At 38.6% G+C, this 23,569-nt stretch overlaps 1 non-coding gene across 1 annotated transcript; it reads left to right on the top strand.

Moving 5' to 3' along the window:
* The first annotated feature begins 444 nt into the window (after positions 1–444).
* Positions 445–517, top strand: TRNAA-AGC (transfer RNA alanine (anticodon AGC)). The gene has a single exon. It is a non-coding gene; the product is annotated as a tRNA-Ala (tRNA).
* Positions 518–23,569: the final 23,052 nt, after the last annotated feature.

The following is a 23,569-nucleotide window of genomic DNA, read 5'->3' as shown; positions in this document are numbered from 1 at the left end:
CCTCCCCCCTTCCCCTCTGGAAGCAACCTAAGTGCCCATCAAGGGACAAATGGATAAAGAAGATGTTGCTTTTGTTTTTAAGAAACAAATAATCATTCCAAGATAGCTGTGAAACATTAGCCGGGCTGTTCTGAGTGAGTCCTCCCAACTGGGACGTGTTCTCCTCTGTCGCAGAAAATTTGAAATGGGAAATGGTGCCGGCACTACAGTTTTTGCACGGCAACTTTCTCCTCCTTTCCCTCACAGAGGAATAGGTAGCCACCGCGCTCTTGCCCAGGGTCATCTTTCAGAAGACGCGCCCTTAGTCGAGTCCCAGTTTCTCGTTAATGGCCTTGACATTTCCTGTACTTTGCGCAGCCCAAAAGACTGTAATGAAGTGGAGACCGGTACACTGAAAACCAGGAGGGGAGTGGGGGCGGGGGCTGGGAAGATCAAACACGTGGTGGGGAATTAGCTCAGGTGGTAGAGCGCTCGCTTAGCATGCGAGAGGTGGTGGGATCGATGCCCACATTCTCCAGATTTTACAAATTCCACTTCGGATCTTCAGGTGACAACCTCAAATCTGCCAACCTATTGAAATGAATGACAAAATATTAGATACTTTGAACGCAGTAGGAATTTGGAGACTTTTCTCATTTATGACCTATGGATGAATACGACAAGGTTGTTCTGCCTCTAACTGGCGTATGTATGTACGTCCATTCTCAATTTATAATTTGTTTTCTGTTTCTTCAGAGGATTTCTGATCCCAAGGAACATACCAAATTGCTCTTTTTCTCCCTCTTTCTCCTGCAGCGTGGCCCTAAATGCAACACAGTCCTGAGAAGAACAGGACACCGCGGGAAAAATAACACCCCAGCTTTCTTGTCACTTTCAGTGGACTGAAACTCCAAGTCCCAGATAACAAGAAAATACACTGTCAAAAGCAAACACTTAAAGTTGTTGGTGAACTTCTGGATGAACCTGTGAGTTGTGAAGAAGTGGATTTGATTCTAAACAACATACCATAGTTTCTGAAAACTGAAGTAAGTGATAGCCCACTATCCAAGTTGACACTGGCCGCTGGGTTGCTCACACTCTAGACATCTCCAAATAGTATGGTAAAGGCTTTGAAAATGGAATGGACTTTGAGACTACAACAGATAGAAGGCAGGTCAGTACTTGGAACTTGGACACAAGGCAGTCAAGTGCCTGCAAAAACAAGAATGGCCATATTCTCCATAAGATATGAACAACATACAAAGTCTTATAACATAATATGAAAATGGCCAGGTTATAATACAAAATTATTCACCATATGAAGAACCAAGAAAATCTTAATTCACTTGGAAAAGAGAATCATAAAATACCAGTACTGAGATGACAAAGATGTTGTAATCATCTGACAAATACTTTAAAACAATGACTATTAAATGCTCTGAGAATTAGGGGAGAGAACTCTTGAGAATCAATGGAATGTTAGAAAATCTTAGCAGATAAAGAAAAGATATAAATCCAAATTGAAACTTCATAACTGAAAAATGTATTAACCAAAATTAAAAACAGCAACAACACTGGATTGTGTCTACAGCAGAAGGATATGACTGAGAAAAAGTCAATAAATGTGAAGATAGAACAATACTAACTACCCAATCTAAATGACAGAGATAAAAGCGTATTTTAAAAGATGGACAGAACCTCAGGGACAAATAGGAAAATAGCAAAGGTCTTATATTCCCATCATTGTCGACCCAAATGAAGAGGAAAAAGAGTCCCGTGAAAAGAGAAAGCAAAAACATTTGAATTATTAATGTCTGAAAACTTTCAAAATTTGGCAAAAGACATAAACCAGATTCAAGAAGTTCAGCAATCCTCAAGCAGAATAAACCCAAATAAATCCACACTCAGATATATCACAATTCAATTGCTGGAAACAAAAGGAAAAAAATTCTTGAAATCAGCCAGAGGAAAAATAAATATAAACTACAATCTGAATGATTGTGGATTTCTCATCAGAAACCATGGGGGCCATAAAGAAATGACATAACATTTATTAAATGCTGAAAGAAGAGACCCGTTAATCCAGAATGCTAAGTATACCAAGATATTCTTCAGACATAGGTGGAAGAAATACATTCTCATTTGAAGATAAACTGAGAGAATCCATTGCTAGCAGAAGTGGTGGAAAAGATTTAGTAAGTCTGCTGTTGAGACAAGAAAAATGATACCAGAAGGAAACTTAGAATACTAGGCATGAAGAAACAGTAGCAGAGATAGGAAATATCTGGGTAAATACTATTCTTCTCATAATCTCTTTAAAGTATTTTTGATGATTGGAAGAGAAAATTATAACATTGTCTGATGTAGTTCTCACTTTATCTAGAAGTACTATATACATACCACAAGGGGTTATGGTAAAGGGACTAAAAGAAAGTGAGGTTTCTATATTTAACATGAATGGTAATTTATTGATTCTAAGTATACTATGAAATGTTAAGTACGTGTATAGTAATCACTAGACCACCTACTGGCAATGATTAAATAAGCCAAAAGAAGGTAGGAAGAGAAACAAAGAATGAAAAACAAAGGGAATAAACCATTAATAAACAACAATTAGTAAATGTATAAGCAAACTTATCAATAATAACATTAAATGAAAATAATCTAAATACATCAATCATTAAATATTGTCAGAATATATGAAAAATAAATATGCTGACTGTAAGAAACTCACTTCAAATATAGTTATATTTGAGATTAAATTATATATAAGATTGAAAGTGAAGAATGTGAAAAGATACACCACACAAGCATTAATCAAAAAAAGCTGAAGTGGATATATTACTATCAGACAAAGTATATTTAAAGCAAAGAAAATTTCTACATATAATGTGAGATATTACATAATTATAAGGCATCAGCTCACCAGTGAAATAACTGTCCTAAATGTGTATAACTCTGGACATAGAGATTCAAAACTCATTTTAAAAGCTGATAAATCTGAAAAGAAAAATTCACAAATTACTGGTGCAGATGTTATCAATCCTCTCTCATTAACTGATAGATCTAGTGGATAACAAATGGGAAAACACATTGAAGAACCAAACAATACCATTGACCCACGGATCTAATTGACCTTATAGAGCAAAATCACAATGTAGGAGAAGGAAGGGCCAAAGATTGAGAGAAGAGCAAGATCATATCAAAGCTAAAAAATTAAGAATGGTCAGAGTGCAGAAGACTGACATGAATGAAACTGATATTTTGGAAAGAGGTATTTGGCTGTAAAGGCCATGGAGACTGAAAGTGGTGAAACTGGAAGTGGATGGTCCCTTGTCCATATTTATGCTTCCATCTCTTGAGGTCTGGGTTCATCAGATTCTTTCTGAATCCCCTGAACCTACTACAGTGCTTGGCATAGAGCAGCTCTGCAATGAATATGTACTGAATGAGTGGGAAGGAAGTGACAGATTCAAAAGAGTTGCACAAGAACACTGTTCAGTATTTGGCAAGTCATGGATGTGGTGTTTGAAGGAGGAGAATGAGTCAAGGTTGACTTGGAAGCCTAAGTCTAAAAGGCTGGCACAGAGGAGGTTGGGAATTAGATATTTGGTATTTGGCCGAGTGGGCTACCGTGGAGAAGAACAGGCAGAGAGATCATGAGCTGGAGCAGAGAAAGAGCTCATGTTTTGAAATCTAAAAACCTGCTTCTCAATTCAAGGTTTCCTAGAGCAGCAGCTCTGACACCTTGGGGACATTACTTCATGTATGTGAGCCTCCATTATAGAGGAAAGTGCAGATTATGATACATAGTTTTGTGGCCAAAATTCAATTGGACTCTATGAGATAATCTCCACAAATCTCTAAGTATAATTAATGGCATATCAGGCTAAAAAATTCAGGAGGACTTTTATCAACTTCTGTTTGTGGTTTGGGAAGGGAAAAAGTCTCCAGTCCTCTGGACGCAAGTAGAGATATAGAGTAAGACAAAATTATGAACTGTAGACAAATTTGAGGACTATTTAATCACTCATTCATTCCTTCATTCATTTGGTCGGTCAGTCAGTAAACTAACAGTTATTAACTGGGCACTTCTTATATTTCTTTAACAAAGGAGACCACGGAAGCTGTAAGATCGACTGAGATCTCTGATGGCAGGAAAAACCACATCATTAGAACACAAGAGCAAAGAAGACAGGTACTATGTCCCCAGTCCTGCAGCTCAGATGGTCCTACCTTTGAGTGAATACCTAAAAGGTGTGGATTACACCACTCTTGGGTGTGAAATTCTTCGGTTGCAGCACTGATTTCTATGGAGTGATTTTCCAGTAGTATTGATTGTATTCTTTAAAAATTGGGAATTGATAAAGCGTATGGAGGGGGACAGGAGTGGGAAAACTAATCTCTCCCTCTCTTGTTCTTTTAGAACATGCAGTGGTGCCTAGTTTGACAACACATTGATGAAGATCAGCACAGGAGTGACAGCAGGGGGAGACTGGAAGCATTGCAGGAGCATTTCCCCACAGATGCAAATAGTCCATGCTTATAGCCAGTCTGACAGGGATCCCAGTAGCCATCAATGGTTCTGACTAGAGAGTGACACCCTCTGTGTAGGTTCAGATCCAGAGGATACCTAATATCTCGTGTATGAACCTTACCTTAAACATGACATAAAATCAGAGGCAGATTTTAAACATCAAAGATGGTATGAAACAGTCTGTACATCCTACAACTTTACTCTGCCACCCAACCCATGATTAAACCAGACACAGCTTTGTACAAGTGGATTAGAGACTCATATAACAACCACCTCCTAACCAGAGTGATATATGCTCCAGTAGACTATATGTTCCTCTGTGAGGCCTACTAGGCTTCGGGAGTGCCTATCACCCTCAGATGGGACATGCTCTTTGGGAATTTTGGGTCCTCAGGTGTTTGTGCAAAATGAAACTCTAAATTGGAAGGGTCCCACACTTCTGACACATCGCAGGGTTGACAGACACACTCTACCAGGAAATCGATTGGATAGTTGGTTCCACTCTGCTGTCCACTTCATCATACGTGGCATAGACATACATGTCCTGGAAAAAAATTGTATGCAGCTTATCATTGACTATGTTGGAGATAGCTAACACTACTGCCTGAGCTATTCAGGACCAACAAGACTCATTATTCTTGCCAGCCAAGGTGGTATGGACAACCAAATAGCCCTCAAGTATCTGTTGGCAGAATGGGGTGGCATTTGTGTTATTGCCAATACCTTTTGCTGTGTATATATTAATAATTCAGAGAAAGTAAAAACTAAGCTGGAGAAAATCCACACTCAGGCAAGAGAGTTGTCAGTTGTATACCTCTAGTCCCCCTTAGAATCATTCTTCTTTTTTTTCAGGTTTATTGAGATATAATTGACATATAACATTATATAAGTTCAAGGTGTACAACATAACAATTTGTATATATTGCAAAATGATTACCACAATAAGTTTAATTAACAATACATCATCTCACAGTTAGTTTTTTTTCTTGTGGTGAAAACTTTTAAGATCTACTCTCTTTGAAACCTTTAACTATATAATACAGTATTGTTAACTATAGTCACCATGCTGTGCATTACATCCCCAGAACTTATTATCTTAAAACTGGAAGTTTGTACCTTTTGGTCACCTTCATCCATTTCCCCCACTGCCACCACCCCTTCCCCTGGCAACCACTGGTCTGTTTTCTGTTTCTATGAGTTCAGTTTTTTAGATTCCACACTTAAGTAAGATTATAGGGTACTTATCATTCTCTGTCTGACTTATTTCACTTAGCATAATGTCCTCCAACTTCATTTGTCACAAATGGTAGAATTTCCTTCTTTTTATGGCTGAATAATATTCCAATATTACTCCAATAATAATATTCCATATATATTCCATATATGTATCACATTTTCTTTATCCATTCTTCTATCAATGGACACTATGTTGTCTTCATGTCCTGGCTAGTCTAAGTAATGCTATAGGGGTGCAGATATCTCTTCAAGACAGTGATTTCATCTCCTTCAGATATATACCCAGAAGTGGGATTGCTGGATCATATGGTAGTTCTATTTTTAATTTTTTGAAGACCTTCTATACTGTTTTCCACAGTGACTGTAACAATTTACATTCCTACCAACAGTGTATAAGGGTTCCATTTTCTCCACAGAAACAAAAAGGATTATAAAAGAATTCTACAAACAACTGTACGTCAATGAATTGGATAACCTAGATGAAGTGGCCAAATGCCTAGAAGCACAATACCTAAAATGACACAAGAAGAAATAGAAAATCTTGACAGACCTAAGACAAGTACAGAGACTGAATCAGTAATCTAAAACCTCCCAGGACCAGATGGCTTTACTGGTGAATTCTACCAAACAATTGAAGAATTAACCCTGATCTTTCTCAAACTTTTCCAAAAAATATGAAGGGGGAACACTTTTCTAACTCATTCTATGAGGACAGCATTACCTTGATACTAAAGTCAGATACAGAGATCACAAGAATATTACAGACCAATATCCTTTATGAATATTAATAAAAAATCCTCAACAAAAAACTAGCAAACTAAATCCAATGGCATATTAAAAGAACTATACACCACGACGAAATGGATGTCACAGGAAGGCAAGGATGGTTTAACCTAAGAAAATCAATGTCATACACCACATTAATAGAACAAAGGGGAAGAAAAAGCCCAGGATCATCTCACCTGACACAGGAAAGGCATTTGACAAAATATTATACCCATTCATAATAAAAACACTCAGAAAACTAGGAATACAAGAAAACTTCTTCAACATGAAAAAGGACAATTTTGAAAAACCCACAGCTAACACCATACTCAATGGTGAAAGACTGAGAGCTCTCTCTCTGCAAGTTCTAGCCAGAGAAAGAGAAATTAGACAAGAAAAAGAAATACATGGCTTTCAAATAGGAAAGGAAGAAGTAAAACTATCTCTTTTAACAAATGACATGATGCTATATGTAAAAATTCTAAAAGAATCAACAAGAAAGCTACCAGAGCTAATAAAAATTTCAGTAAAGTAGCAGGGTACAAGATCAACACACAAAAATCAGTTTTGTTTCTACATACCAGCAACAAACAAATCAAAAAGGAAATTACGAAAGTTGTTCTATGTATAATAGTAGCTAAAAGAATAACGTGCATAGGAATAAATTTAGCCAAGGAAGTGAGAGACTTGTACACTGGAATTTATAAAACATTGCTAAAAGAAATTAAATAAGACCTAAATAAATGGAAAGACATTCCATGTTTACAGATTAAAAGATGTAATATTGTTAAGAAGACAATACTACCAAACAATCTATGGATTTAATGTAATCTCTATCAAAATTTCAACAGCTGTTTTTTTTTGCAGAAATGGAAAAGCTGACTCTCAAATTCATACGGAATTGCAAGAGGCCCTGAAGAGCCAAAACAATCTTGAAGAAGAACAAAGTTGGTGGACTCACACTTCCTGATTTCAAAACTTACTATAAACATGCAGTGATAAAACAGTATGATACTAGAATAATGATGGATATATATATCAATGAAATAGAATTGAGAGTTCAGAAATAAATCCATAAATCTGCAATTCATTTTCCACAGGGTTGCCAGATCCATTCCATGGAGAAAGAATAGTCTCTTCAGCTAAAAGAGCTGGGACAGCTGGATTCCCTCATGTAAAATAATGAAGTCAGACCTCTACCTAATACCATATATAAAAATTATTTCAAAATTTTGATAAAATAGATAAAAATAGATAAATTGTACTCCATCAAAATTAAAAACTTGTGTGCATCAAAGGACATTATCAAGAAAGTGAAAAGATAACCTACAGAATGAGAGAAAATATCTGTAAATCATATTTCTGATCAAGGCTTAATACCCAGAAGACATAAAAAAACAAAATGTAACATCAAAAAGACAAAGCTAATTTAAAAATGGGCATAGGAATTCAATAGGCATTTCCCTAAAGAAGATATACAAATGGCCAATAAACAAGTGAAAAGATGTTCAACATATCAATCATCAGGGAAATGCAAATCAAAACCACAATGAGATCCTCTTCATACCTGCTAGGATGGCTATAAAATTAAAAAGAAAATTAAAAATAGCATGTATTGGCAAGGATGTAGAGAAATTGAGACCCTCATAATGGCTGGTGAATATGTAAAATTTAAATTGCTGTGTAAAACACTTGACAGTTCCTCAAAAAGTTAAACATAGAATCACCATATGTCTCAGCAATTCTATCCCTAGCTATATACCCAAAATAATTGAAAACAAAGACCCAAGTAGATACTCGCTATCAATTGTTCATTGCAGCGTTGTCCATAATAGCCAAAAGGTAGAAAGAACACAAATGTCCATACACATGAATGGTAACCAAATGTGGTATATATATATATAATGGAATATTATTCAGCCATTAAAAAGAAGGAAGTTCTGATACATGCTAAAATATGGATGAACCTTGAAAACACTATGCTAAGCGAAATAAGCCAGACATAAAAGGATAAATATTACATGAATCCACTTATATGAAATATTTAGAATAGGCAAATTCATAGAGACAGAAAGTAGATTAGAGGATATGACAGGTTGGGGAGAAACAGGTATGAGTGATCGCTTAATGAGTTTCTGTTTGGGTAATGGAAAAGTTTTGGAAATAGATAGTAATGATGGTTGCAGAATATTGTAAATTTAACTAATGTCACCGAGCTATACACTTAAAAATGGTTTAAAATGGCGTATTTTATGCTATATATATTATCACAATAAAATTGAAAAAAAAAGAAATTTGATTTTTCAACAAATAACATCACTCAACAACACAAGGTTAGTTAACACTGGAAAGACAGGAATTCTGAAATGACAAAGGGCAAACTCCAAATCATTGCCTAAAAATTGCTTAAAAACAGCTGCTTGGACATAATCCACCTGAAACAAGGGGAATGAAGGACTTGGTGATAGTCTGAGGTTTTTTCCCTAGCCCACTGATCCAGCTCTATCATAAACTTGGGTTCATGTGCCCACCTTACAGCCTGCCTTCTGAAATAACTATTTAGGCATTCAGTGAGGAGTGATACCTTGGCTTATAAAAGTTGTGTAAGCGTACATGCCGCTATTCAAGAGGTTCTACTTGTTCATCTGAGCTGAAAATTAGTCTTTTAAAACCACCTTCTCAACTAAATCTGAATCTGACTCCACAGGACTCACTGGACAGGATTTCTACAAAATGAGTCATGAACTAGGATACAAAGCCTCCAAGGGTATAAAAGGTAAAACATAGTGAGGCTCACAGATGTAACTCAACACTCAGGTGCTCTCACTACTACAATGGGCAATCTCACAAAGACAGTCTATCCCAGGAATATGCTTTAGGTTCTGACTTCCTTATGGTTTACCTTCCTCAGGTTATGATCATCCCCTTTAGGCTAGTCCTCCAAGTATATCTGGTTGAGGATGAATTGAATGAAAGGAATCCTGGGAAACAGAAGTAGAAAGAAAAAATCTTAAAGTCAGTGAGATATAAAGACACAATGAAATAAATACAGGGACAAAAAGAGAAACAGATTTTAAAGAGATGTCTCAAATTGTCAGTATTTATTTGGTGTTTACTTGGCTCAGAACAGTTTGGATCCAAAAGAAACAGAAGACAAGGTGCCTGCCCTTTAGAGAACTAACATTTTAATGAGTACCTATTTCGTACCTATGTTGGCACGAATGTGTTGGTCCATTTGCATAAATTACCACATTTCATCCTTTCCACAACTCAGGGAGGAAGGTATTGTTTTATGAACTTGTAACAGTCAAGATGGAAAGACAAAATGAAGAGTTGAAAAACAGATAACATGGAGAGCTGGACAGAAAACACAGAAAGGCAATCAGATGGTCTTCAGGAGAAGGATAATGGGTGTCTCCATATAAATAGCCAGACAGACTCAATGTATGAGAGAAAAAGTAAATTAAGAAGAGAAGACACGGAGTAAAGACCTGCCCTTGACTAAGTTAAAATCTGGTTGGATTCACAGGTGTGAGGATAATCATCAGAACTCAGGAACAAGATGAAGCATAAAATGAGGACACTAACAGGAGATTTTGGGTCTGACTCCTGTAAAAGTCTTCATCAGCAATGTGTGCATCAGGATCCCAAGAATCACAAATATATCTGCCACATTGACATAAGAAGAGTACATCTCCTCCCTGGAGTCCATTCCTGGTGTAGGCTTACATTTGACCAGGAAAAACTCTATCCTTTAGCCCCCCTCAACCCAACTATTTCCTTAAGTGTCATAGGAAGTTCCACTTGAATCTTGATTATGTCCTCTCCTTTAGATTGTCTGTTTGTCTTAGTGCATGTCCTAAGGGCAGAATGTGCTTGCCTGGTTGCTTTGGGAAATGATTTTAAAAAAAAAAAGACTGCATGCTATCTAAGGAGGGTTCAAAAGCCTTTCAAATGGAATTCCAATGTATCTACAAACCACGTCTTTCAAAAAAACTCTCCTCTATCTCAGATCCACTGATCACTTTGCTCTACAACTCAGTCAACACTTTAAATTTCCAAGCCCAACTCATACCCTACTGCTGACTTGCTTGCCTAATCATGTTTGTCCAACCAATTTAAATTCATTATCTCCCTATTTGAAGTCACTTCTTATCCAAATTCACCCTTCCACCTCAATATGGCCCCCACACCAAACCTCTGCTGGCCCCTGATCTTGCTCTTCTCCCCTAGATGTCCAATCCTTTATCCTTCTACCCATAATTAGCCCAAAACTTATATTTCTTTTTTCCCAAAACACCATATCCTTATTCTTTCCAAATATTTGACCCCAGCTAGAGAGATAAATCAATCTTTCTCTCCTATAATCAGATCTCATCATCTTAGTCGAAATACAAGAACCAACCCTCTTATGTGATATATCTTCACCCTCCCAAATATAGACATCTCAGGAAAATTTGGAATTTTCTGCCTCATCTTATCACAAATCCTTCCTAAATGAACTCCTTCCACAAAATTTGTCTCTCTTGCCACACGAAGGCTACTTATAGGGCTGCCAAATAAAATACCCGATGCCCAGTTAAATTTGAATTTCAGATAAATAATGAATCGTTTTTTAGTATAAGTATGTCCCATGCAAAAAAGCTTTAAAAATCCATAATTTATCAAAAATTCAAATGTAACTAGGCCTCCCGTATTTTTTTCTGTCTAAATCTGGCAACCCTAGATACCACACAGGCTTCTTGGGATCAATGTGGCATCTCACTTCCTAGTGTCTCATCTCACAAAAGAGTCTCGGATCTATGAAATGTACTATCCAGGGTTGCAGGTCACAATTTCTAACTTGTTCAACTCTAGTCACAATAGTCCTCCCTTGCCATTCATCTCTATCCCCAAAACCACATGCTCTTCAGAACCAAAGCAGTCACGTAGTTTCCTCATCCCTTACCTGAAGTGAATTCCCAGATGGCAAAAACAAGTGACTCTGGGGGAGAAGGAGGAAAGGTCTGGAAGAATGCTACCAAAATGAGGCACAGGAAGGAGAAGTGGCAAAGACAGTAAAACATCAGTCAGAAAACAAATATTCTGAGGAGGAATTTAGAATTCAAGCTTAGGGGAGAAGTCAATTTTTTTGTGTGTGAGGAAGACTAGCCTTGAGCTAACATTCATTGCCAATCCTCCTCTTTTGTTGAGGAAGATTGGCCCTGGGCTAACATCTGTGTGCATCTTCGTCTACTTTATATGGGATGCTGCCTCAGCATGTCTTGACAAGCGGTGCATCGGTGTGTGCCCGGGATCCGAAACTGCAAATCTCTGGCCGCTGAAGTGGAGCGCACGAACTTAACAGCTACATCACCAAGCCGGCCCCGAGAAGTCGATTCTTTTAGCCTCCAAGCTCATCGCTATGCCCCTCCACCTCCTCTGCTCATACTCATATACCGTCAAGGGAGGAAAAAGATAATTGAGAGAGAACTATGGGTGATTATGATTATAGACAGACAGACAGGTGAGCTCAGGGACAGGATACTGGAGAACTCAGAGAAAATGAAGAAAGTAAAGAAAGTGGAGGAATTTAGGTTCTGGGACCAGAAGAGTTCAAGAAGCATCAGACTTCAGTCTGAGCCTCTTTGCCTGCTGGCACACAAGTCTTCACGGAGGTCTGCGTTTCTTAGTGTCCTCCTGCCGCCACATTTTAAGGTTTGGGTCAGTAACATCCACCTAATAAGAGACTAACCTGCAACAAAGTAACTACTGTCGATAGCTGTCACAAGATCCTGTTTACCCTTTGCACCAGGGGAAAGCCAATGGTCACTTTCAAAACAATGTCCCAGAGACTGCTAAATGTCAGTGTTTCAAGGAATATGATTTTTACCCAGTAAGGGGAGATATAACTCTATTTTAGCAAGAGAGGAGCCATGAGCTTGAGGGCCAAGACAGAAACTCAACCTACTTCCTTGAGTTCTCTTTGGGAGAGAAGCATGTTCTGATGAGGAAGGAATGGAGCAATTAACAGGATAGGATGACATATACTCAGGAACATCCCTCTGCTATTTCTTCCCTCCAGACTTGAGCTAGTTCCCACCACTTGAGCTCTTTCGAAAAGAGACTTCAGATATGGCCCAAACTCCAGTTGTTTTCCATCAGAATTCTCAAAGGAAGTTCTGCCCTTTCCATATAATCCATTCCCCATCTACTGGGCCCTCCATAATACCAACTTTATTTCTTGTTACTTCTTTAAGCTGATTCTCTCCAGGTTTTCTTATCCCTCTTATTCAGTGGATATCACTGTCTCATCATCCTTCCTAGCTGCAAGGGAGTTAATTTTTATTCTGCTGTCCATATACCTGGCAAAAGAATTTGAGGTTTTATTCCTATGGAAGATGATGAATATGCATATTACATGTGGGGGATAATAGCTACAAGAGTCATGCAGAAAATAAAATGGACCACTTAACCTGATTTAATCCAGTATTTCCTACACTTACTTGAAAAACAACCATTTTATGTGTCTCCTCCCTTCTTCCCTTCCCCCATCAGATTCCCATGGAATCAGACTCAGATTCCCATGTAATATCCATATTCATATCCTTCCACAGGAATAGAACTTGCAATTAGGTGTGGCCATGTGACTAAGGTTTGGCCAATGAGATGCAGACGGAATGACTGTGTGCCAGCTTCTTGGAAACTTTAATAAGAGCTGGCACATGCCCTTTGCCTTTTGTTCTTTGTCTCTTCCTCTATCTTTCTGTCTAAAATTTGAGTGGGATGGTTAGAACTCTACCTACCAGATAAAGGACACATTCCAAGAGATAGTGGAGAATGAACTGGAAGAAACTCAGTTTCCTGAAGACTTTGTGGAACAAAGCTATCATAACAGCCATGAACTGCCTATCCCTTTTTGGCAAGTCTCCTCTGATCTCTCCAGGCAGAATAACCCGCTTCCTCCAATGTTCTTACGCACTTTGCGCGCATCTTTCCTCTAGTACATATCCTAATGAATTAAACTTGTGTCTTATGCAAAAGGATAGCAAATCAAAGCCCATTCTGATTGACTGACAGTGGATATTGTATTGAGATGGAAATTGAGCCTAAGTTTTTGTTGAGTGGAAAAGTCAGAATTTATTGGTGTTAGCTGCCATGGATATAAGGTAGGAGACTAGTAATTTGCCTCACAGATATGCCATCTCTGAACTAGGTATATATCTATTTCATTTTCGAAAATGATTTATAAAGGGTAGGAACCAATCTTTTCTAATTTTCTATTTCCAGTTCCCAACTATATTATAGGGTAGAATGAAAATTGCATGAATTTTAAAGATAAAATGAGACCCCTAAATTAATTTTACACCTGTGACAAGCCACTTTGAGGCACTTGTTCATTCTCCTCTTGCTTGGGTGTACTTCAGTGGGAAAATCTGAGATGTCTTGGCAAATTAGGAGGTAAAGAAGAGCAATGCTATCCTACTAGAATTGTTGGACCATTAACATGGTGATTTACTTTTTAAAAATATGTTATTAGTTGTTGTCTTTGGATTAAATTAGACAGAAGATATTTTTTGTGAGAATACAACTCCTCTGAATCAGGGTTCTGGTGAATGACTAACAGGACAGATTGGGAGCCATGAATATGGTACCTATGGCTAGTTGCAGTTCCTCCCTCCAATTTCTAAAAGTAAGGGCTTCTGAACAAAACCAAAGCAATACAAATACATTTCCCTTCCTCTGATCTCAGATTCCTCTCCCCTTCAAGGCTAATTCTTCTCTAGTATTGCAGACCCCAGCCTCTCTTATCTCCTGTGTGGCCTCTCTACATCAAATACTCCTTTCTCGAATCATCATCTTCTCTATTGACTATTTTTTTAATCAACATATTCAAATCTCTCCCATGCTGAAGCCCTAGGTCCTGCTTCCTGTAGGAATCCTATGTTCTATGCTAGAGATGGCCTTTCTTTGTTTATCTTTATAGCCAAGCTTCTGGAAACAGAAGATACTGCCTGTGTCCCCTTCTTCCCTTTCTACCACACTCCACAGAAGCTGTTCCTACTGAAGAGGAAAACCTCTTGATTCCTAAACTCTGCAGATCCTCCTCAGACAGGCAGTATAGGATAGTGGTAACAAACACAGACTCAGAAGCTAGACTGCCAGGGTTTAAATCCCAATTCTGCCTCTTATCAGCTGCATGATCTTGCCCAAATTATTTAATCTCCTTGTATCTCATTTTCCTCATCTATAATATGGAGTTATTCAGAGGATTAAAGCACACACAGTTGTTGGATGATTAAGTGAGCTAATACATATACAGTGCTTACAACAGTACCTAGAAGATAGTAATTATCATGTAAACATTATCTGATATTCTTTGGTGTTATCTCATATCATCTCTTTATAATATCTGACATTGCTGTCAACAACCTTTTAATGGAAACTCTCCTCCCTTGGTTGCCATAATCTATTTTTGTTTTCCTCAAAATTTGCTGGCTGCTCCTTGTTATTCTTTATCCTTTCCCCAGGCTTCCCGTTTTGCTTCTCTCTATATTTAAAATTAAAATAAAATCATCTTTCTAAAGATTTTAAGTTTGGGGATAATTGAGCTATTCCATGAACGGCTTCCCATTTCCCACAGGATGAAGTCCATTAATTGAAATCACTTTCAAATATCTCTGACATTCCTCATCTTTCATTCCTGTACTATCTTCAATTCCTTGCTTCTATGTCTTCAAGACTCACCTCATGCCCCCTCTCCTAAAGGGAGTCATTTCTGATCCTTTCTCAGTTTTAACTAAGTGCTCCTTTTCTATCCTTCCAGACTACCTCATGTAACTTCTACTGCTATCACACCACTTATGACACCTGCTGTCTCCATGCTAGCTGTAAGCCACTAGAGGAATGGGACTGAGTTTTACCTGCCTTTAAATTCCTAATACCCAGCATAGTGTCAGGTGAATTGAAGGTGCTCAATAAGCATTCGTTGAGTGAATGAAATAATGAATAAAATGAGCACTATGCTTGGTCCACTGTCTCTTGAAAGAGAAGGCTGAAAGAGTTCAACAGTTATTGCGATTTTCTTACATGCAGTGCAGAGATCCAAACCCAGTCAACTTGATTTTTATTTCAGTATTTTTCCATAATACACTCACCACTACTGAGGTGGCCATATAATTAGTGGTTCCAAACACAGGTTCTGGTATCAGACTGTTCATATTTCAGCTTCACCAGTTACTAAATGTGTGATCTTTGGCAAGTTACCTCTCTGTGCACCAGTTTCTTCCTAAGATGAAAATAATAATACGTATCTCATAGAATTTTTGTTACAGGTTAATGAGACAAAACATGCAAAGTGATCAGAACAGTGTCTGGAACATATTACGTATTCAAAAGTAAAGTTATTAAAAATTATTTCAAATATTAAGACGACTCTGGATACAGTATTTTGGCGTTACTTAAAAGTTTTCATTCAAAACAAACATGAAACTAAGCTGCTGCTCCTCTGGGGAAGAATTCCAGAATTAGGAACATGATTAGTTAATCTCGAACATGTGACTTGTTATGACCCTGATGATGCTCTCACTACTTCCTAACCCCAACACTTTGCTCACAATCCAAGTCCTTGACACACTGCCCAGGTTTTAGTCCTCTATATTCCTAGTACTCATCCTTCCCCTTCCATGTCTGAGGGCTTTAAAAAAACTTTTTCTCATTGAACAATTTAGCAGGGAAAACATACATATATTCACTCTGGAGAAAATCACATTTCTGCTCCAACCCAAACATAGGTGATTACTCTCTGTTGATTCCAGCCCAGAAACATAATCAGAAGGGACTGGGGAACCCCCTGATATCAGAGCAGTCCCATCCTTCGTTGCAGTTGTCTCCACCCACGCAAGGCCACCACTACCGCCTCTTCCATCCATCTCGCATTTCATCCGTCTCGCTGGCCACATCTTCGGGGACTGAGCGCTTCCGCTGTGCTTTGGGATCCCCCATTTCTTCCAGATCCTTCGGGGTGTTTTCCTCAGGGTCGCCGGCATCCATCTCTGTGACGCTACTCCTGGCTCGAGTCTTCTTTCAACAGCTCTCAGGAAACAGAACAAAAGTGGGAAACTGCAATACGAACAGCAGTCTCTTCTTAGACACGCGGCAGGAGAGACCTCCCCTCACCCCGGGCCCTCCGGAGGGTTCCAAAGACCCTCTAGGTCGTCTCCGGCTCCGCCCCGTAACGCCGAGGGAACCCTAGCGCAGGCGCCCCAGGGCCCCGCCCTGTTCCGGAGGCTCGGCCACTATTGGTCCCAAGGCCGGGGGCGGCTGGAGCGCCCCAGTTTCTAAGCGGCGGTGATCACGTGACTCGCGGGGGCGGGGCTGCGCCGGCCGCTTCCCAGCCAAGCTGAAAGGGCTCGCGTAGCCGGCCTTGCCGGCCCTGAAAGCTCCCGCTGGACGGCCTGGTCGCGGCTCCCCCGGCCCAGCTGCGCAAAGGGAGCTGCTGCTGGCTCTCGTCAGCCCCCCAGGTTTGCTTTCCTTCTTTTCCTGAACGTAGGCCCTTAGCTCCTCCGCCGTGGAGCCTGCGGCCGCAAGGAAACCGAAATCCGAGTGTCCGGAGAGTAACCGGAAGTGCCGTCCCTGGCGGAGGGGCGGCGCCGGCGGCTGCTGGGGTAAGCGCGGCCGCGGGGCCTGGGAGGGGCCTGGCCTGCGGGACCCAGGGGTGGGGGCAGGGGCGCGGCGGGACCGGAGACCCCCCCCCCCCCCCCCCCCCGGCCTCAGCCTGGTAGGAGCAGCCCCTGTTCCTCGCGACCGAGCGGGGTCTGGGACCCACTGACGGCGGACTGCAAGGCAGTCAATGAAAAGTTGAAAGAAGAGAGGCTTAGTATGGTCGTTCCTGGAGATAATAATAGTAAACACTGGCAGGCACTTTTCTAAGCGATCTAGATCTTTCATATTGAGGAAAAAAACCCAAGGATGTTGAATGGAGCCTCCCCTGCTAATCTTTAATGCGGAGATTAGTTATGTTGCAGTCGTATCTATATGCAGAAGAATATGGTTTGTTTAATCATTCCATAACCGTTTAGGAAACCTGCATTATATATAACTTTGTATTATATAGACTTATCAGTACATCTTGGGGTTTATAGTGGTAGCAGAATGGGTCCTTGACCTTAAAGGTGAGATAATACAAACAAAAAACAATTAGCAGAATGATTAAAATTAAACAAATAAAACAGGACTCAGGACTTTATTATGAAGTTAAAGTTAGTCATTACCCAGAGGATTCTTAATGTTTTGTCTAGAGCTGGTTGGGAAAGAACTAATGGCTACCAGTGGCAGGTACTTCTCTCAGGAGAAACAAATGTAAGCAAAGGTGGGAAAAGGTAAGATATGGTTGAAGGTTGCTGACTAGACTGGGGAGTAAATGGGACCAATATTTAGATGTCCAGCTCCAGGAAAATTATAAATTTCACAAAAATTATAAATTTCTACATTCTCGATTTTTCCTCTAGGAGAGGGAGAGTTGTGAATAGTTATGGAATAGAGACCTTTGAAGCCAAAAGGAAGACAGTTTTGAGTCTTTGTTGTTATGGTAAGTGGCGTACCAGGCTGTATGTTTCTATGTAAATGTGGTGGATTTTGGAGGGAGGTTGGAGAGGGAGACTGGGGGAGGACAAGAAGGAATGCAAGAAGATACTTGGAAAAAGGGAATGACCCTTTCTTAGCTCCTGAGATAGCAGAGTGATAAAATTGGGTCCTATCCTACCAATTTAAGTGTAGTTTGTACTCCTTTCCAACATGTATATTCACAGTAGGCTTGTAGTAATTGCTTCTTGATTGGTTTGCAGCCCAAAAAAGGCAGTATGTCCAATGCTTAGGCAGGCTCTGGGGTCAAAAGATGGAGAGTTAAATCCTGGCTCTGCCACTTACTAGCTGTGACTTCTTGTGTAATTATTTAACTGCCCTAAGCATCAGGTTTTCTATCTGTAAGGTGCAAACACTGGTGTTAATACCTATTTTATAGAGTTTTTGGGAAGATTAAATGAGACAGTCCATGTAATCAATGAAAAATAAACAAGATAATTCCTGCCTAGGGCCTGATGCAGTTAAGTATTATCTGTTTTTTAGATAATGCTTTATTGACTTCGTCTCCTTGTCCCCTGTATTCTTTAACTGTAAGGGTAACCTTGAGCTTTGAAGTTCTATATTCCGGCTGTCTGCTTGGACTTTTATTGCCTGTCTGCTTACTCTGTGCACTCTGACCTTAGCCATGGCAGACAGAACCAGTCTCTTCCTAGGATGAGGTAAGAGAAGCCTCTTAGAGGAGGTGCCCTGAAGCTAAGACTTGAGGGATATATTTGAAATTGCCAAATGGGTCAGCCAGGGTACTAGCCTAGCCTGTTGTATTCTCCTGGGGCTCCAAGGACGATGATGGCCTTTTGTAGTGTTTATTCATTTGTATTTTTATTCATTCAACAAATGTATTCTAGATTCTAGGGCTATTGCAGTGAACAAAAGACAATCCCAACCCTAATGGAAGTTACATTCTAGTAGGAGAGAGAAACAAATTAACAAATATAAAATGTAGACTGCAAAGTTGGATGATGATAATTGCTGTGGAGAGAAATAAAGCAGGATAAGGGGACAGGGCTATTTTAGATAAAGTAGTCAGGATGTGCCTCTTTTTGAGGAAGTAATTTTCAGTCATAGACTTGAATCAAATAAACGAGCAAGCCACCTGGGGGAAGAGCAATCTAGGCAGAAGGAACCATTGCAAAGGTTCTGAGGAGGGTTTTAAGGCTGAAGATAGGTGGAGGTGCAACATGTAGAGCGGTGAAAACTTGGGGTTTTATTATGAGTGTGATAGGAAACAATTATAGTATTTTAACTAGAGAAGTGTCATGGTCTACTTTAAGTTTTAACAACCAGACTGTATTTTCTTTTCTAGGTGCTGACATCTAAAAGACTTAGATATGAATAAGAAAATGATTTCCTTATTTTAAGATGTTTGTCTTCTTGTTGCCCCACAGTTCATTGGCTCTTTAGGGCAAATATGGTACCCTGGGCTGATAGCTTTACGGAATACTCTGATTCATTTACCAGGCTATGACCTTGACGTTTTTATAAAAGAAGAGTTTAAGCCATTTATGTGGTAGAATTGCCCTCCATTTGGGTTTGTGTGATGTTTCCTCATGATTAGATTCAGGTTATACATTTTTGGCAAGAGAGCGCAGAAGTGATGTTCTGTTCTTCTCTTTGCCTCGTATTAGCAGGCGAATTATATATCTCGTTACTGGTGGTGTTAACTTCGATCACTTGGTTAAGGGGTGTGTTCCAGGTTACTCTACTGTGAAGGTACTCTTTTTCTCTTTGTAATTATTAAATATCTAGTGGGTAGATATTTTCAGATTGTGTAAATATCCTGATTCTCATAAAACTTTTCACCCACTAGATTTTTGTCTAAAACGTTTAAATAAATACTCTTCTTTTGATTGGACATGGTGATATTTTAAATTCCATCATTTCCTTTACATTTAATTGTTGGCTTTTTAATACAAGAAAAAACTTTCCTTTCTTCCTCTTTATTCACTGTTTTTAAAAATGAGTATGGATTCCTGGACTCTTATTGTGTTACTGGTTTATTACTGTCATTTATTTTGATGTTCTCTTTGTTCTAGATTTGTACAGTGGCGGCACCCTCAGCCTGGCTCCTGGGTCCTTTTGGCATATTGTCACCACTTTTTGGGCACTTTCTTATATTCTGGCACAACATGATGTTCCAGACTCATCTTGGTTCTAATCCCTGGAATCAGCCATTTCTCCAGGGAGCCCTGATTCCTTTCAGTGGAGAAGGGTGTTTCGAAACCAAGACTGAGTGCTTGGTATGCTCATTACTACTAGGATTTCATTGTTTCTATGCCTTGTAAGCAGACATTACTAGAAAAGAAATACACACTTTCACATGTACATACATTTCTATTTTTTCTATATGTGCTTTAAAACCTTGACTTCATACTGAAACTTCTACTTCCAGTTAAACAGGACAGAGTTCAGTGGAGCCTTTCCCTTTGCTATATTTGTAACTCCCCCTCTGACAGTGAGGAATCTGGGTGGCATTACCCATAGTATATTTACTTATGTGTTCAATCCTAGGATATACATTAGGTAGTGTAGGTGTACCATGATGGGAAAAAAAAAACCCTACTAATTAGAGTATTGTTCATAGTACTTTTTATCTTTAGCTTTTTATCTTTGTATAGTCCTAATACTGCATTAGAGTTATTTCAGTTATTATTTTTCCACTTCTGGGTGGTTGTATTATTCTTTTGAAACACAGACTCATTTGTTTTTCTTTGTATTCCATTTTAAGGTTGTCTCCCGTCTTGTCTATTTATTTAGTTGTTTTATTGAATACATGAAATATAATAGCTCTAAAAGTAAAAATGTGTGTGTGTTACAAAAATGTATACTCAGAAGTGTGACTCTCTCTCCCTCCACTCTTTTACACCAATTCCATTTTCCTGTTGTTTTGATCCCATTTTCACCTACCTTGTGATGATCCAGACTCATTTGTTTCTTCTTTATCTTTTCTGAATTTCTTTTTGGTCAAATGAATAGACACATGTATAGTTTTTTATTTCTACTTCGTTCTTATACAAAATGTAGCATACTTTTTTACACTGTTATTTGTTAAAATTTATAATTTATCCTGGAAATCACTCCACATCAATTTATAAAGGTTTCTTTATTCTCTTTTACAGCTGCATAGTACTCCATCATAAGTGGGTATACCAAGTTTATTCAGCCCTTTTCCTATATATGGGCATTTAAGTTGTTTTAAATATTTTCATAATATAAACATTGCTACAACGAATAACTTTATGCATGTGTATTTTCATATTGTTGGAGGTGTATCATTAGTCACTTTCTAGAAATGAGATTGCTAAGTCAGATGTAAATGTGTATCTAGTTTTAGTAGATATTGCCAAATTCCCCTCAGAAGGGTCATGCCAATTTTCATTCCCTCCGGCAACATATGCGAGTGTCTGTTTCCCTACAGCCTTGACAGCAAAATGTGTTGTCATACCTTTTAATGTATGCCAATTTGATTGGTGAGAAACAAAATTTCATGTACATTTTTATGATTTCATTTTTTTTAAATAGACTTTTTTAGAGTACTTTTAGGTTCATAGCAGAATTGAGTGAAGAGTACAGAGTTGCCATATGCCCCCTACCACCCTCCCTCCAGCCTCTTTAACTATCAATATCCCGCATCAGAGTGGTACATTTGTTCCAATCGATGAGCTTATGTTGAGACATCATTATCACCCAAAGTCCATAGTTTACTATAGGGTTCATTCTTTGTGTTGTACATTCTCTGGGTTTTGACACATATATAATGACATGTATCACCATTTATAGTATCATACAGAGAGTTTCACTGCCCTAAAAGCCCTCTGTACTCCATCCATTCATCCCTACCCCAACCCATGACAACCACTGATCTTTTTTACTAATTCCATAGTTTTGCATTTTCCAGAATGTCATATAGTTGGAATCATACAGTTTGTGGCCTTTTCAGACTGGCTTCTTTAACTTAGCAGTAGGCATAGAAGATTCTTCCATGTCTTTCCATGGCTTGATAGCACATTTCTATTTTAGTGCTAATATTCAGTTGTCTGGATGTACCACAGTTTACCCATTCATTGACTGAAGGATATCTTGGTTGCTTCCAGGTTTTAGCAGTTATGACTAGAGCTGCTATAAGTATCCTTGTACAGGTTTTGGTATGGACATAAGTTTTCAACTCCTTTGGCTAAATACCAAGGATCCCAATTGCTGGATTCTATGGTAAAAGTATGTTTAGTTTTGTAAGAAACTGCCAAACCGTCTTCCAAAGTGGCTGTACCATTTTGCATTCCCACCAGCAATGAATGAGAGTTCCAGTCACTCCACATCCTCCCCAGCATTTGGTGTTGTCAGTGTTTTGAATTTGGTCATTCTAATGGGTTTTGGTCATTCTAACTTCTGGTGGTATCTCGTTTTAATTATCAATTCTCTAATGATGTATAATGTTGAGCATCTTTTCATATGCTTTTTATTTGCCATCCCTATATCTTTGGTGAGTTGTCTATTCAGATCTTTTGCCCATTTTTTAATCAGGTTGTTCCTTTTCTTGTTGTGTTTTAATAGTGTGTGTGTATTTGTGTGTGTATACATATATATAGTATATTTTGGATAACAGTCTTTTATCAGATATCTTTTTCAAATATTTTTTGCAGTGGCTTGTCTTACTCTCTTGACAGTGTCTTTTGGAGAACAGAAGTTTTTAATTTTAATGGAATTTAGCTTATCATTTCTTTCTTTCATAGATCATACCTTTGATGTTATATCTAAAAAGTCATATCATATTCAAAGTCGTCTTTATTTTCTCCTTTGTTATCTTTGAGGAGTTTTATAGTTTTTCATTTTACATTTAGGTGTATGATCTGTTTTGAGTTGATTTCTGTGAAAGCATAAGGTCTGTGTCTAGATTTGTATTTTTGCATGTGGATGTCCAGTTGTTCTAGCACCATTTGTTGAAGAGACTGTCTTTTCTGCATTATATTGCCTTTGCTCCTTTGTCAAAGGTCAGTTGAATATATTTATGTGAGTCTGTTTCTGTTCCATTGATCTGTTTGTCTGTTCCATTCTGGTCTGTTCTATTCCATTGATCTGTTTGTCTGTTCTTTTACCAATACCACACAGTTTTGATTACTGTAGTATTATAGTAAGTCTTGAAATCAAGTAGTGTCAGTCTTCCAATTTTGTTCTCTTTCAATATTGTGTTGGCTATTCTGGGTCTTTTACTCTCCATATAAACTTCAGAGTCAGTTTGTTGATATCAGCAAAATAACTTGCTGGGATTTTGATTGGAATTGAGTTGAATCTACAGATCAGGTTGGGAAGAATTGACATCTTGACAGTATTGAGTCTTCCTATCCCTGGACATGGAATATCTTTCTATTTATTTAGTTCTTTTTTTTATTTCTTTCATAGAGTATTGTAGTTTTCCTCATCTAGATAGATCCTGTA

This window comes from Ceratotherium simum, chromosome 13 (genome assembly GCF_057802395.1).
Source record: "Ceratotherium simum simum isolate JZ-2026a chromosome 13, ASM5780239v1, whole genome shotgun sequence".
Classification (NCBI taxonomy): Eukaryota; Metazoa; Chordata; class Mammalia; order Perissodactyla; family Rhinocerotidae; genus Ceratotherium; species Ceratotherium simum.
This window is presented reverse-complemented; position numbering and strand designations above follow the sequence as displayed.